Source organism: Hippocampus bargibanti, linkage group LG10, assembly GCF_051943395.1.
Source record: "Hippocampus bargibanti isolate YZ-2025 linkage group LG10, ASM5194339v1, whole genome shotgun sequence".
In the NCBI taxonomy this organism is placed as follows: Eukaryota; Metazoa; Chordata; class Actinopteri; order Syngnathiformes; family Syngnathidae; genus Hippocampus; species Hippocampus bargibanti.
Genome location: NC_142743.1, coordinates 17312907 through 17329694, shown reverse-complemented (window position 1 = coordinate 17329694; position 16788 = coordinate 17312907). Strand labels below are relative to the sequence as shown.

The following is a 16788-nucleotide window of genomic DNA, read 5'->3' as shown; positions in this document are numbered from 1 at the left end:
GACTTTTTTTGTCCTCTATTCCCCGCCCCTAGTCTTCGGTTAAAGCCACATGATTGGTCAAGAACGCAGTAGTGGGGGGGGGGGGGGTTTAAACATTAAAGAGACAGGCAGACGACAGAGAGAGAGTGAGAAACACACACACACAAGAGGGCAATGACAGAGCTTGAAACAAAAAAAATCAAAAGTGAAATGGTGAGAAAATGGATAGAAAACTGTGAAATTTGGACTGGTTTAAACTTTGATAGTTCAAAGGCAGAGTGTAGACTGCAAGGTTAAAATATCCCATCAATCAGGCTCCACAAATAACCCGCACAAGCTATCTGTACACTTGATGCAAAAAACTATCAACCCAGCTAAACAGAACACAATTGATGAGGAACCAGGTAAAATTATTGCAGAGAGAGCACTTACAAGGGATCATTCATCAAGATGGTGAAAGAAGGCTATGTTCCTCATCAAGTGTTTAATGCTGATAAAAACGGCCACTCCATTCCATCAAGCCATCAACGACCATCACAAAGGTTAATAAATCGACTTTATTATACATTACAGTTCATTTCTTTAATTATAATATCATAGCACATTTATTATACATAAAATAAGGTATATTTTGTGTAGTTTTAAGGCTTAGAAAATTAGGAAGTAGAAAATTATGTTTTATGGGGACCTGGGAACGGATTATCCTCATTTTAATGGTTTCCTATGGGAAATAATTTTTTGGGATACACACTTTTCACCTAACACACTCTGTATGGGAACCAATTAAGTTCGTAAGCCAAGGTATCACAGAATATATAATATAAAAAAAACCTCCAAAGATGATTTACCAAATCTATATTTGAAGAAAGACACTTGAGATTGTGCTTCCTCGCTGAATTCCAACTTGAGCCATTTTCAAACAGGTACATTTTCTTTGTAGGGTGCAGTTAATCACTTTGTGGGGGTGGGATTTCACGGAATGTTGTGTTTTGCCAAAACTGCTTCAGGAGCAAAAACATTCACCACAGATTCTTGAGACATGACGAAGAGTATTAACTGCACAAGGCAGAAAACAGATGCAATTACTGTAAAAGATGGCCTCTTTTGACAGTAACGTTCCTTTGTTAATCGAAGAGAAGGTTTCTTCAGCCATCATCTGAACTTCTTTGAAGGTGTCGGACGTTTCGCTTCTTATCCAAGAGGCTTCGTCAGCGAACTACAATCCTTTGCTGGTAGTTTTGGCCTTACATATATATATATATATATATATATATATGCCAGAAAAATATTGCCAGACTCTGCTATGTTTGGTCCTTGCTCTCAAGTTGGGGGGAGCAGAGGACTACTATCACCTCATCAGCATAACTAAGCCTATGTTGCCTAAGAAGTCCGTTGTTGGAATGAGCTAAATTGAACTTCACCCCACCATGGAGATTTAGTGAAGGGTTTTGCTGTTTTATGAAAATAGCTTTTTTTACTCCCCTTTCAAACCATCTATTTTCTTTCGCTAAGACCTTAACCTCATTGTCATCAAGTGAGTGGTTGCTAGCTTTTCGTGGATATAAAAAATAATCTCTTCAATGAGTGTCACCGTCATGAAATATGAAACTGTGCAGAAATAAAGTGACCTACACTCAACAAAGGAAAACTTTAATTGATACATGACCAAGACTAATTTATTAACTGTCAAATTTATTATTCACATTTTCACATTCTTAATCCGTACACAGCTGTAAAAAATAATTTGACAAGTCTTAACCACTTCAAATGTGAGTCCATTGACTGTACGTAATGGCCCGGTACTTTTTGTTCTTCTCTTCTCACGTTATTTCTTCTCTTGACAGCTCTTGTTGAAATTGTGACCTTTTTGGAATCATGAAAAAGCTGCACACACACAAAAAAATATATTTTTTTCCAGAAAAGAAAAAACACCATTCACTCTCTTTGTTTTTTTTTTTTTTTTTTTCTAAATTGTAACCAAATAAATTTAGGGAATGATTATATAAATGACACCTTCAGTGGGTATGTTAATTATTTATGCCATTTTCCTCCACTTAACAGAAGAGCCAGAACGGACGACCTTTTTTCCATATATCGAGCAAGTAATGACACAATTTTGCATGGATTGTAATTCCGTGTTCCAGACATTGAAATCTCCGTTGTAGGAAATTGATATTTGCGATCATTTAGTGGTACGATTTTTTTCCGGATTAAGGAATTTCCGATTGACAGAATTCCTTATGAGAAAATACTTACTGTACTGCTTAAAGGAGAACCGACGCCTTTGGACAAGTTGTGTCCATAATTTGTAAAATCACTTCAAATGACTTCTGCTGAGCGTATTTTACAAAGATTCCACCGCATATAGCTTTATTTTACATTTTAAGACTCGCGCTGAATATTCAGGAAGTCTTGTTTTCGAGTTGATGGCGATGCCTGACGTGACGTCACTCAAGGAACACCCCTGACCGAGAAAGCGACACACAATGCATTTTGGGTACTTTGTTTGGTCTGAAAACTTCGTGTTGATCCGTGTTGATGGCGAATTTATTAGGAAAAAACATAAATAACGCAATGAAGAATCGTTGTGTGTTGCACCAAGACTATTATTTGATACTAGTTGACACAAATTCCCAGCAGACAAAACAGCTCATTTTCAATGGAGCTTGGGCGCCATCTTGTGCATTTTTTGGGACGCTACAATGGAGTCCTGACGGCTCAAATTGATCTGGAAGGACTTCTTTAATCGATTGCAAATTTTTTATGCTTTCCTCTTCAGAACTATTTGAATCATATTCATGACGGGATGAGTAACAAGAAAGCATCTTCTCCGAATCTGAAGCCATTGTTTTGATTCTAGAGCAAGGCAAAGACGTCCTGGCGTGATGTCACGAACAAGGGGGCGGGACCTTCTGAAACTGAAACATTCTGAGGTCATTTTGAAGTAGTTTTGGGACACTTTAAGTCATTATTATTGGTGTTTTGCATTTGACTACAAATATCAGCCTGTGCGTTTTGGGTATTTTAGATGCTATAAAACGTTTTTCTGATGTCAGTTAGGAAACAAAAAAATGGTGTCGGTTGTCCTTTAAAGAATTCATGCTAAAAGGCAAACTCACCCCTCACTCCTCCCACTTCCCCTCCCTCGCTCTCCCTCTCTGTCTGTCTGTCTTTCTTTCTCTCTCATTGATTGAGTCCGCTATTTGCCACAGTCACATCCAGCATAGGGTAGCCATTCAAAGCTTTCTGCGATTGATTTGCAAACAAACCGTGAGCGGCGCACCAAGACAATCAACCCTTTTCAAGTCAACTGCGGATGAACCCGGCAACCTTTAAGTTAGTCTCATTTCAAGCGCTCCCTTTGGAACGCGTCCACGCCGCCTCAAGCCATCGCCACTCTGTGATTGCAGCATGTGATGTCGTGACGGCCGGACCCGAACACTCACAGACAGAGGCACACACATGCGCTCATCATAAACTTTGCCAGCTTGTTTTAGCTTAGCACCATCATTCAAAGAAGATTCTGAGAAAAGAAATTCACTTTTATCACCCCCATATCCAATCATTTGTTTCTTTTTATTGCTTTGTTTTTAAAGTGACCTTACCCTTATTTCTCACAGCACTTCGATTTTTAGGCCGCATTGTTTTTAACTCATTCACTGCCATTCACAAATTTATTCGGGAATATAAAATGTGACGTATAGCACCATTCCCGAATTTGTTTGGGTTTTGTTTCTTCATGCTTAGAATGTATGTGCTGATGAAATGTATTATTATTATTATTATTATTATTATTATTATTATTATTATTATTTATTATACATCGGAAAATACGGTAATTTGGATGTATTTTCCTGTCAATTTCCAGACAAAATGGTTTTGTACACTAGCTGTTACCATTAATGAGTTACATCATCAATAAAGACGAATACACATGATTTGGATCGTAAGTCAACTCTTTGTTTCTCCATATTTTGGGTTTTTCATCATTTTGTTAGGAGAGGTTCATTTTGGCCTCGTCAGTCAAATCCAAGAAGGCCTTTACGCCCGCGAGCGGTTGGCATCTTGTAATATGGCAAGTTGATGTCTTCTTTTGGAGTTTTTGGTGATTGGAGACCGCTAAGCTGTTGCCAATTGCGTTTAGTGCTGCTCTCTGGGTCTAACATTCATTTATCTGCAAAATAAATCCCGACCCGTCATTCTTTCCTCTCTCTATATACATACAGTCAAACCTCGGTTTTCGAACGTCCCAGTTCTCATCCAATTCAGTTGTCAACCAAACATTTTGGCTTTTTTTATGCCCCGTCTACAACCGAACTGAGCGCACCGCAATGCACCACTCGATTACCCTCCGCTTCCATATACCTGGCGTCCTCGTGTCGTATCTTCCTCATTGTAACCGGCACATTAGTATTGTTGACTAAAGTTTTTTTTTTTCTTTTTACGAAAAAGTAGCCGTGTTTGGTTGAGATCTCCGCAAATCGGACGCTATTTTCGTGTAGCTTTCCATTGTGAGTCAGCATTGTTTATGCTGTTCAATCGCGATTCATAAAAAGCAGACCTGTCTGGTTGAGATCCATGCAAATCGGACTGTTGGCCTCATGTAGTATTACATTCTGAGCAGACGTTTTAGTATTGTTGAATAAAGATAAACAAAGCAGTCGTGTTTGGAAAGGCACTTCCTTGTTTAGCGTCCATTGTTAGCGGACAGATTAGTATTGTTCAATAAAGATTAAAAAAAACAGTTTTTAGAACGGATTAATTTTTTTACATTGATTACAATGGAAAGTCCTGTTTCGGTTTTTCAACAAATCGGTTTTCGAGCAGGTTTATGGAACTAATTATGGTCGAAAACCGAGGTATCACTGTATATCTATCTATTTAAGCTGTAGCCATTTTTTTACATGGATGTTTTTGAAGCAGGGTCATTTTTTTAAGGTCTCTTTGAGCCATGAGACCCGGCGTGGCAAAAGGGACCAAGATCTCATGACTTCCCACTGACATGGCGGGGAGAGGGGCGTGAGCCATCATTGTGGGGCGCTTTTGTCTGATAAGGAGTCATGCACCACGGCAGATTGAAGTCATGTGCTCCTCATCGCGCAACCACACAAGACAGCGGCAATGTGTCTGGTTGTTTTTTTTCAATGCGCTGGACTTTTTTTTCCCAGAAATTATGTTTGATGTTGTATTTCTCATAGCACTTCTAATGTGCGTATAAGCAGCTGCCGTGTGGCGCTATGAAGATGCCTTATGCATGTTGAGTGGGTGTGTCGACGCAGGGTCGGGGCTTTTTACGACAACGGAGGGACGCTTTTAGTTGGTTCCTGGGGACACTTCCTCAACACCCACGCCACATTCTGATCTATTCTTCGGACTCCATCACCACGACTGAGATTGAAATAGACACGGGGCCCAAACGCGTGCTTTCAAATGCGTTTATACAACCCATTTGCGGTCATTATCTCGCAGGGGCAGATGTCAATGCCGATCACATGTTCTATGGAATCATTTAAGCATCCTTCATTGTCCTGCGTTGACTCGAAGCCTGGATGCTTCCAGGCATATTGGATTTAGTCTGCACGTGTGAGATCATAGAAATACAGTTCACAAAAAAAAAAATGTAAAGAAAAAAAAACATGGCGGCGGTAAATCAAAACGACAGCAAATATTAAGAGGAGCCAAGCATCTCTTCAACATCACCAATTGCCCCATTCTTAATTTGTTCTACCAAGCAGCACCTTGAAAAATCCCTTTACTGATTTTTTTTAATGTCTTTATTTAGATTCCTTAAAATCAGTATAAATGTGAGAATTTTAAAACCCAAAGAAGCTGAAACATGAATATCTTTTCAGAAAGACATTCATAGCATGCCTAGCTTGTTAATCATCAACAATCAGACAAAGGAGAAACCTGATATATGTGTTTATTAATTTATTTACAGACGCTCCCCAACTTACGAATGAGATACGTTCCGAACAGTTGTTCGTAAAGTGAAGTTGTTCATAAGTTGCTTCAGTGCTATATTTTGGATGGAATGTATGTTTAAAGGACAAGCGACACCATTTTTTTGTTTCCTAACTGACATCAGAAAAACGTATGATAGCATCTAAAATGCCCAAAACACGCAGGATGATATTTTTAGTCAAATGCAAAACACCGATAAAAATGACTTAAAGTGTTCCAAAACTACTTCAAAATTACCTCAGAAAGTTTCATTTTCAGAAGGTCCTGCCCCTTGTTCGTGACGTCTTGCCTTGCTCGAGCATCAAAACAATGGCTTCAGATTCGGAGAAGATGCTTTCTTGTTACACATCCAGTTATGAATATGATTCAAATAGTTCTGAAGAGGAAAGCATAAATGTTTGCAATCGATTAAAGAAGTCCTTCCGTCTCATCTCCAATGTAGCGCCCAGAAAATGCACAAGATGGCACCCAAGCTCCGTTGGATATTGGCTCATTTGTCTGCTGGGAATTTGTGTCAACTACAATCAAATCCTTCTAATTTCGCCATCAACACGAAATTTTCAGACCAAACAAAGTAGCCAAAATGTTAGCTCGATGAATAGCTATCTAGCTAGCTATGTCGCTAGCTATTTCGCTAGCTATCGAGCTAGCTAGGTGGATCGATGGATATCTATCTAGCTAGCTAGCTAGCTAGCTATCTAACTACCTATCAATCTGTGTTTGTTATTGATTTAATTATTTAGTCAAGCAAACTTTACCAGATGATTACAAATCTGCTCTCATTTGCTTTTTTGTTTGTTTTTTTTGCTCTAGCACACTGGTGTCAAAGTCAAGGCACGGGGGCCAAATCTGGCGAGCCACATCATTTTACTTGGCCCGCAAAAGCAAATCAAACTTGTGTAATTACATGAAGCTTGCTAAAGTCTGAACAAAAATTTCAAAGTGTCTGATTTAAACCACAATAACTGTCATTATTTTTTACTCTAAATTTGAAAACTAGTTATTCATTAAAATTTCTATGTGTGCTCTAAATGTAATATGTGGAGGGCATGACACATTCTAATGACTTCCCCTAATTTATAACGCACCCATGGCAAAAAACGAGTTTGACACTCTTGGTTTATGGCCACTGAGGCGCAGTTTTCCCCACGTGTGTGACAGTTTAGAATGTTCAAATGTCATGTCGAACTTTCAAACTGCTGCACTCAGCTGAGGTAGCAGCTGCCGGTCCCTGAACTTAAACTAGCTCAGAGGAAACAGTATACTACGTCTGAATGGAAATGTCCATAAAGCCCCCCCTCGCCCCGTTCATCCACACCATGCACATTTCTTTAAACTGCCAAGCTAGCAGTTTGACGGTGTTTACGGTGTGCAGTGTGACACATATGCTCGATCTACTCGTGCCCCGGCATGCCTTTAAGTGTGCACAACTGCGCCGATGTAAGTGTTTCTCTGTGTAAGTGCATGTTGGAAGTGGCCTGGCAGCTTAACTGGAGGTTCTCATGGTGGGAGTGCCACACACACACACCGTTTCTCTTAATTTGTAAATTCAGATTGGATACATCACTGGTGTCAAATTCAAGGCCCGGGGGCCAAATCTGGCCCGCCTCATCATTTTATTCGGCCCGCAAAAGCAAATCAAGCATGTCAAGTGCCATGATGCTTGCTAAAGTCCGAACTAAAATTTCAATTTGTCCCAAGTAAGCTACAATAACAGTCATTATTCTTGAGTTCATATTTGAAAACTAGTTATTTATTAATTTGGTGTCCGTTCTGCATGTAATATGTGGATGAGATGAAACATTCTAATGGTTTTCCAAAATTCGTAACGACCCTCGAGAGGAAACTGGAACTACTTTATCTTACCCCGTGTCTAAAAATGGCCAAATTCACGTTTTCACTAATCAATAGCAATAATTTGTCCTAATTGAACTCAGTCACTGCCAAACGATGTGCAAAAATGTGTCCACTCCAGTGCCAGGGTTTTTGTCATTTTCACTCAAATTGCAGGACCCACAGAATATTGAGTTTTAGGATGACATAAATATTCAATTTAGCATAAGAAACCTTAGACTCTCTTCTTTCATCAGATAAAAAGAGTTAATTCCTAAGTTATATGTGTATGGAGTTATCTGAGCTTGAAATGGGGGCAGCTGTACAAAATGCAATACATACATAATGATTTATATCGTACTTTAACAACAGCTGAAGCTGTAACAAAGAGCTAACATGGACAAAAGGAAAATGCTACCCCCTCGTGGTAGGGAAAACCATTGTCAGAGGTCTGACCAGGGCTTTATCGGCACCCGCTGCAAGAAAAAAAACAAAACCTGAACAAATTCGGGAATGGCACTCACTCTTCTCAATTGCTGAATAAATTTGGCAATTGCAGGGAATTCGGTCATGTGTCGTGTTTTCAAAATATTGGACAATTTGAAAGTAGCTTGAAAAAAGCAAATCCATTTCCACTGTTGCACACATGTTTTGCATGACAAGTGTTGTAACAGGAGTGCGGCGACGGGGTCGAGGGGTCGCCACACCGCTCCTGACGGAGAGCGCGCATGAGAAGGCTAGAAAAAGGAACTTAATGACCTGCTGTAATTACACTCCACTTATATGACGCAATGATTCGTTTCCACTGAGCAGATGGGTAAATGTAGTGTGGTGTGATGAGCGCAAGTGCTAAGTACGCTAACCAACAAGTAACACTATACTGTTTGCAAGTCTATTTTTTTTCCTCACGTGCTGGCTGGCTGGCAACGCTTTCACCTGCCTTGGTTGTTTTGGAACAAAGCGGAAACTCCATTCAGGAAGTCAAGAACCCGCCGGGTATCATTGATTTATTTTTTTTTGCAACCTCGGTACTATGGAAATGTATCTTAGATAAGCTGTTTTGATATGGGCCTGTTTTTTGGGGTATAGACTGAGGCAAAAGAAAAGAAAAATATTAAAATACACATTTTTATATTATGACAATCAATCAATTCCACTTTCCCTCATGTTACAAATTATTATTATTATTATTATTATTATTGTTATTATTATTATTATTATTATTATTATTATTATTATTATTATTATTATTATATTGGTATATTAGTATATTTTATTATTATTATATTATTATTTTATTAATATTATTGTTTTTTTTATTATTTTATCTTTTTTCTTATATCTTTATTATTATTAGTGGTAGTAGTAGTAGTATATCTTAATTGTTATTTCTTTATTATTATTATTATTATTATTATTATTATTATTATTATTATTATTATTATTATTATTATTATTATATCTTGGTTTCACTATGGTGCTTTCTACTAACAGTGTAACTGCTTTATTTCCTGTATATGACCATGTTAATAATAATAATAATAATAATAATAATAATAATACATTACATTTTAAGCTCTTAAGGACACTTTACAGTCCGGCAGCCATTATTATTATTATTATTATTATTATTATTATTATTATTATTATTATTATTATTATTATTATTATTATGCTTAGAATATCTTGTTTTCTATCCTTTCACCCCACCCCAACTCCATCCCTTTTCAATTGCTGCTGTGGACTGCAAATTTCCCCATTGTAGGATGAATAAAGGTATTCTGATTCTGATTATTATTATTATTATTATTATTATTATTATTATTATTATTATTATTATTATTATTCCCAGTATCTCCTAATATCTGAATGTTGTTTTCAGTTTTTTTAATCAAAGCCTTTTCATACATGCGCAACTACTTTTTCCTCATGCTTGGAAAATTTGGGATTCATGTCAACTTTGTAACGTGTAATATTCAAACTATGTTTTTATAGAAATACAACTTTTTTCCCCCCTCACATTATTTATTGCTATAAAATTCTTACTTTTTCCCCCTCATTCAATTTCTTCACTTCATTTCATCAAACGATCACTTTTTTTCTCCTCAGATTATTTCAATGTCATGCATTTCCAACCCTTTTCCTCATATTCATAATCATCCAATTGTCTTAAAATGAAATGTTTTGGCAAAAGTTTTGGCATCAGTCACCGTTTTTGTACTAGACATTTCCAAATATTGTCATTTTATAGGAGTATGACTTCATTTTTCTTCATAATAATAATAATAAATTTTTTATTTATAAGCGTCTTTCAAAGCTCTCAAGGACACTTTCCCAATCACAAAACGGGGACATAAATAAAACCACAGATAAAAATATCAATAACAAGAGATAAAACTATACAGTGAATGTGATTTTAAATACATAGGTGGGTTTTTAGATCATATTTCTTCAATCCTCATTAATATTCTCCCTCTGTTCATCTAGTGGACTTACCCACTTTTCAGTAATGTTCCTAATCGTCTGAACTCTGTCTATTTAACTTATCGACGTACAATGCTCACGTCTCAGCCGAAATTAAGCTCTTCCTGCTTGAAATTTGGATCACTAAAACCTTCTCATGAGGCTGAAATTATATCAAAATGATTTTGTATGTAATTGGTTCAAACTAAATTTTGTCTTTTATTTTTTAGGACACAAACGGCATTGGAGACCTTAACTATATTATGATTCAATTTACTGGCAAAGTGATTTCCGCATCAAAACAATTTGTCGATCAAAACAATATGTTGGGTTGTCGTTTAAAAAAAAAAAGTTACTTGATTTGCGTTTTGTCGCTAACAAAATCAACAGCGGATCATAAAGTACAAAAATATTCCCCTCCGTCAAGTGGGCAGCCTGACCACATATACAGTATTCTCCGGTGTATAAGGTGCACTGTAGTATAAGGTGTACCCCAATAAATTGTGTATTTTCAAAAGTTTCCATACATAAGACCCTGGCACTGGAGTCGACACATTTTTGCACATATCTGGCAGTGAATTAGTTAAATTATGATTCCAGTATATACTGTACATGTAATTTTGTACATGTTGGCCGCAGTGGTGTGGGTATCAATGTTGCTTTTATTTTTATTCAAAACATCATATAATATAGAAGTGAGGTCATTTTTATTTCTATAACAAAATTATTTATTATTTGATATCTGCTAATCTGTGGTCAAAGAAAATAAATACATAAATACATCTTGTGTCTACAAAAATCTCAACTCCTTGCACCACAACATAGCAGCCCCCATTATTGAGATGAACCTCTAGATGAGGATATACGGTAACTGCCCTAACTTAAAAATAAACTAAGGTCTAATTTAAAAATAAAACATGTTCTCATACAAATAAGCGGTGAACTGGGGTTACCTTTTCAATGAAACACGTCAATATAGTGAGACCTCGGTTTACGAACCCCTTGGCTTACGAACTTTTCGGTTTACGAATGTTACATTTATGAAAATTTTACCTTGGCATACGAACTATTTTTCGGGATACACACGGAGCTGCCACAATGAGTGATGTGTCGTTCGCGACCATCACAAAGGTAAGTAAAATGACTTTATTGTATAGTATAGTTTATTTCTTTAATAATAATACTATAGCACATTTATTATCCATAAAATAAGGTATATTTTGTGTAGTTTTAAGGCTTAGAAAATTAGAAAGTAGAAAATTATGTTTTATGGGGACCTGGGAACGGATTATTCTCATTTGAATGGTTTCCTATGGGAAATTAATTTTTGGGATACACACTTTTTGCCTTAGACACTCTGTCTGGGAACCAATTAAGTTCGTAAGCCAAGGTCCCACTGTACTTTTACTTGAGAATGGCTTTCGGCTCTGTCTCACCCCCACGTCCCACACTTCCCACACTTGGACCAGCCCACGCTCACTATGGCTTTGTAAGCCATATAAAGTCAAAGAAAGCAGAACGTGCGAGTGGGGGGGAGGGATAAAGTCTACAACCCACTCCAGCTCCACTGATGACCCCGCCGGGGTAAATCTCAACGTTTTTGGAGATCCTTAGAGTGAAGTCACTATTTAATATAAACTTGATCTGATCCCGTGCTGGCATGTCATGTATTAGAAGTAAAGTCAATCCCTCTTCGCGCAGATTGTGGACTTTGCACTAAGACGTCACATTAAAAAAAGATATGACGGGGGCTGACACGGCAACAATTGTGGCTGGCAAGCTATTTTACACCTCTTTGTGTGAAGCCACTGCCCAAAAAAAAAACAGATCCCTTGGCTGTACATTTGCTGTGCTTCTTTTTTTTTTGCACTCCTACTCATTAAGTGTGCCTCTCATTCACACCGAAGCTTAAAAAAAAAGTGGCGCTATGAGACGGATGACTATTGAATCACATTTCATGACCACAACGTTTCACCTTAGACAATGTCACAAACCCAGCAGTGGATATGTCTTTCATACCTGTCAACTGGCTGTATTCTGTATGAATTTTGCACATTTTTAGATGTGTACGGCATACAAGAAAGTTTGGACAGGAAATGCAAAAATTGTTAAATACAGTAAGTAAATAATATCTTGGCTTACGAACTTAATTGGTTCCCAGACAGAGTGTGCAAGGCGAAAAGTGTGTATCCCAAAAATGATTTGATAATTATTGAGGGACAACATACTTATCATTTAACATAAGACTTTTTTTAATCTAAAATTTATCCTAAAATGGTACTCAAACATACTTTGATGAAATAGCTTCCTGTTTATTTAGCAAGTACGGTGATACCGTGATTTACAAACTTAATTGGTTGTCAGACAAAGTGTGTAAGGCGAAAAGTGTGTATCCCAAAAATTAATTTCCCATAGGAAGCCATTAAAATGAGAATAATCCGTTCCCGGGTTCCCATTAAAACATAATTTTCTACTTTCTAACTTTCTAAGCCTTAAAACTACACAAAATAGACCTTATTTTATGTATAATGAATGTGCTCTGGTATTAAATTCAATACATAAACTGTACTGTATAATAAAGTCATCTTATTGACCTTTGTGATGGTCTTTAACCGAAGACTGGGGGCGGGGAATAGAGGACAAAAACAGTCGGCTGCCATTTTGTTGTTAGAAGAACAGGCCCGTTCGCGAACAACACATCACTCATTGAGGCAGCTCCGTGTATAAAAAAAGTTTGTATGCCAAGGTAAAGTTTGTATGCCAAGGTAAAATTTTCATAAATTTAACGTTTGTAAACCAAAAAGTTTGTAAGCCAAGGTTTGTAAACCGAGGTATCACTGTAGAATTAACTCTGTGTGTGCCCCTAACCTGTAAATGAAGAATTGTGATGGCTGATGTTGCTATGGCAACACTAAAAATATTACTTTAAATGATACTACTACTATATACTACTATCTACATTATAAAATTGGTGGGCCAACCAGAATCTTGTTTGTTTGGTAATTTCATGTGATGTTATTTTTCTTTTTATTTTGTTCTTACCGGTGTATTTTCCTCAAATCATGATGGCCTTTGCTCTAACACACACCGTGCCTTTAATAATCCAGGTGCCTCGAGTAACTAAATAAATAAATACTCCCCTTTAAAGGGAAAAATATATAATAGACAGGCACTGCTACGTTGCATGGAGTTGTCAAGGCACGAGGCAATACGATCTTGCCGCAAATGCTTTTTATTTAGCAAAGGGAGAAAATCATTTTGTCAGTTTGGCCAAACCGCACGTTTAAGATCTTTTGGGGAAATATGAAATGTCAAATCTCCCATTTAAACTCACAAATTTATATTCGTATAAATGTGTCATCTGATGCTTCATGTCAGATTCACACAAGAGAGAACATGAGTTCAATAACGGGGCGTCACAAGAGCTGTGTGGGAGGCTGTCTCATCTTGTACCTTGAGTCTCTTAAAAAATAAATTCATTGATAAATAACTAAATCAAGAAATAATTCAATCAAGAAATACATACAGTACATACATACAGACATAAATAAATAGACAGACAGATAAATAAATGCATTAACAGATAAATACAGAAATACAAAATTCCTAAATAAATAGACAGACAGATAAATAAATGCATTAAAAGAGAAATAAATACAGAAATACATACATACAAAATTCCTAAATAAATAGACGAATAAATAAATGAACGAATGATAAAATAATTAAATAAAGACATCCATCCAGTACATACAGTACATACATAGACAGATACATAAATGTAATGTTGTTATTATTAAAAATAAATAAATACATAAATAAATACACAAATAAATACATAAATAAGTACATAAATGCAAATAAATAAGTAAATACACAAATAAATACATAAATAAATGAACAAATGAATAAATAATTAAAGAAATACATCCATACAGTACATCCATACATAAATAGACAGATACATAAATGTAATGTTATTATTATAAATAAATAAATACACAAATAAATACATAAATAAGTACATAAATGCATAAATATATAAATAGTTAAATAGATAAATGAATGGATGGATGGATGGATGAATGAATGAATCAATACTTAAATAAAGAAAAACATACAGTACATACATACAAAAATAAATACATTAACAGATAAATAATAGAAATAATTTAAATAAATAAATACCTATTTTAGTTGATTGATTGAATGAATGAATGAACGAACGAATGAATGAATGAATTTAAAAAAATAAATATTTAGTTTTTTTTTTTTTTTTTTTTTTGACTTCAAGACGGCGCCGCGAGAGTGGCTGCCTTTCCAGCAGCTCATGTATTTTGTTTTTCTACTTTCATTCCTTTCATCACTTTGCTGCTGTGAAATGTAAATTTCTCCACTGTGAGACTAATAAAGGCAAATCCAATCCAATCCAATCCAAAAAGAATTGAATTGAAAAATGAAGTGCTAAATCACGAGCTTACGTTCGCATTGTGAGGGGCTCGCGATTCCATTAAAAGTGTCCAGTTCCAAATGATGTTGGATGTAATGGATACACAAGCCAGCTGGGAAAGACACATGGACGATGGCACGTTGCATTATTTCACTTTAGAGGCTTGACTTTTTATTAGCTTTGCCGGCACGCGGCAACGTGTTAGCATTGCCGCCAATAGGCCACACTGATAAGTCACTCGCTATTAAGTACTGCACATATTCTTTTCTTGCCCTTTGAGACATCTCCTTATAGATTCTCAAGTTCAGTGTGATTTATTTAACATGTTGGCTTATGGCAGGGGTGTCCACGCACCTGATTCAAATCATCAGGACCATTTTGATGCTGCTTCAGAGCTGGCTGATGAGCTGATCATTTGAATCAGGTGTGTTGCTCCTGATAGAGCTGGAAAACAGGCAGGACGGCGGCCCTCGAGGACCGACTTTGGGCACCCCTGGCTTATGGCTTTTTCGGGCCCATAATTGCAAAAGTATACTTGATAACAAACCACGTATGCTCTCAAGAAAAGGGGTGATGAAAAGTCTCTTTTGTCTACATTATTTGCGCTGCATTCAAATGCCCCCCCCCCCCCCCACCCCTGAGTTGTTGCGCGGCTGTTAGCATGCAGCCGATAATGATGTCGAGCTTGGTTAAATAAGAGGCTCGAAGGCGTGGCCACTTTCTCCTTGGACTTACCGTATTTTCCGGTGTATAAGGCACACTTTAATAACAATAATACATTTCATTTCTAAGCACCTTTCAAAACTCTCAAGGTCATTTTCCAGTCACAGGATAAGTTGTTCTGTGGGTGAGCAGCGGCAGCCACACGCGCCAGCGTTCACTCAACCCGGAAGTAACTCAAATAGAATAGTAAGACACGTAGATAGAAAGCTAGCTAGCAAGCCAATACATAGCTAATAGCTAGCCAGCTAGATAGCTAGCCAGCCAGATAACTATTGTACAGTATTATAATAATAATACATTTCATTTCTAAGCGCCTTTAGAGCAAGGCAAGACGCCCTGGCGTGACGTCACGAACAAGGGGGCGGGACTTTCTGAAACTCAGCATCTCCGAGGTCATTTAGAAGTAGTTTTGGGACACTTTAACTCATTTTTATTGGTGTTTTGCATTTGACTAAAAATATCAGCCTGCGTGTTTTGGATATTTTAGATGCTTTAAAACGTTTTTCTGATGTCAGTTAGGAAACAAAAAAATGGTGTCGGTTGTCCTTTAAATATTTCCACGCTGTTTTCCTAATTTGTGGTGGGAAAACATCAACCTGCGCCGACTGGCTGTAATTTCAAACCCAACAAGCCAGCTTGCATATTGACACTGCAAATAAGCGTCATTATTTAGTCTGGCTGTCTCTGCGACGGCACTCAGGTGGCATAACTATCGTCGTGCTCAAGCCGCCAGCTTTCGACAAATTCAAACGGCTTTGTGAGATAATAACACATGTTCTCACAAGCAAGGACCCCCCTGGGGGGAATTAAAGGGTAGTGGGGGGCAATCAAGTGACTGTCTTTTTGAAAGAAAAAACAAAACGAATGGAAACTCACTTATGTGGTGATGATCACAAGCGTGACGCCTCGAGGGGTCTCAAAGATGAGTTAAACTGTTTCCTGTGTGATGGGGATGCACCACAATCGATACTTTGACTCACTGCCTTGTTTGGAAGAGTGATGTCAATCGCGGGGGAGGGAGGATTGGGGGGGGGTGATGCCCGTGGGGGAAACACGCGGTCAATCCTGTGATAGCCGTATGAGATTCCACATGGTCAGATGAGTAATTCCTTCCTCCTTTCTCCATCACCATGTGGTTCATGGCCCTGAGTCATCGTCCATGCTTTCCTTTGCCCCCCCTTCCTCTGTGTGTCAGTCTGTCCAACTGTCTCGCTCTCTTATCTTCTATGTCAGGGATGCGGGCATAGAGGATAGAAGACTGTACTGCCATGGACAGTCACATCCATGCTTTTTCCACACAATTTATTCTTTATTCGATTGGCCTGACAGATCAAGTCCAGGGGTGAACAACATTTTTCCCGGGACACATCAAGAGA

The 16788-nt window shown here is 37.4% G+C and overlaps 1 long non-coding RNA gene across 1 annotated transcript in view; it reads right to left on the bottom strand.

Annotated features, from left to right (window-relative positions):
- Window positions 1–1242: 1242 nt before the first annotated feature.
- LOC148892713 (uncharacterized) overlaps window positions 1243–16788 on the bottom strand; it is a 21751-nt gene continuing 6205 nt past the window's right edge. The window contains exons 2-3 of the long non-coding RNA XR_016116300.1: window positions 14721–14801; window positions 1243–1863 (exon numbers count right to left, since the gene is read on the bottom strand). This is a non-coding gene — a long non-coding RNA (uncharacterized LOC148892713). The remainder of the gene's footprint in view (window positions 1864–14720; window positions 14802–16788) is intronic.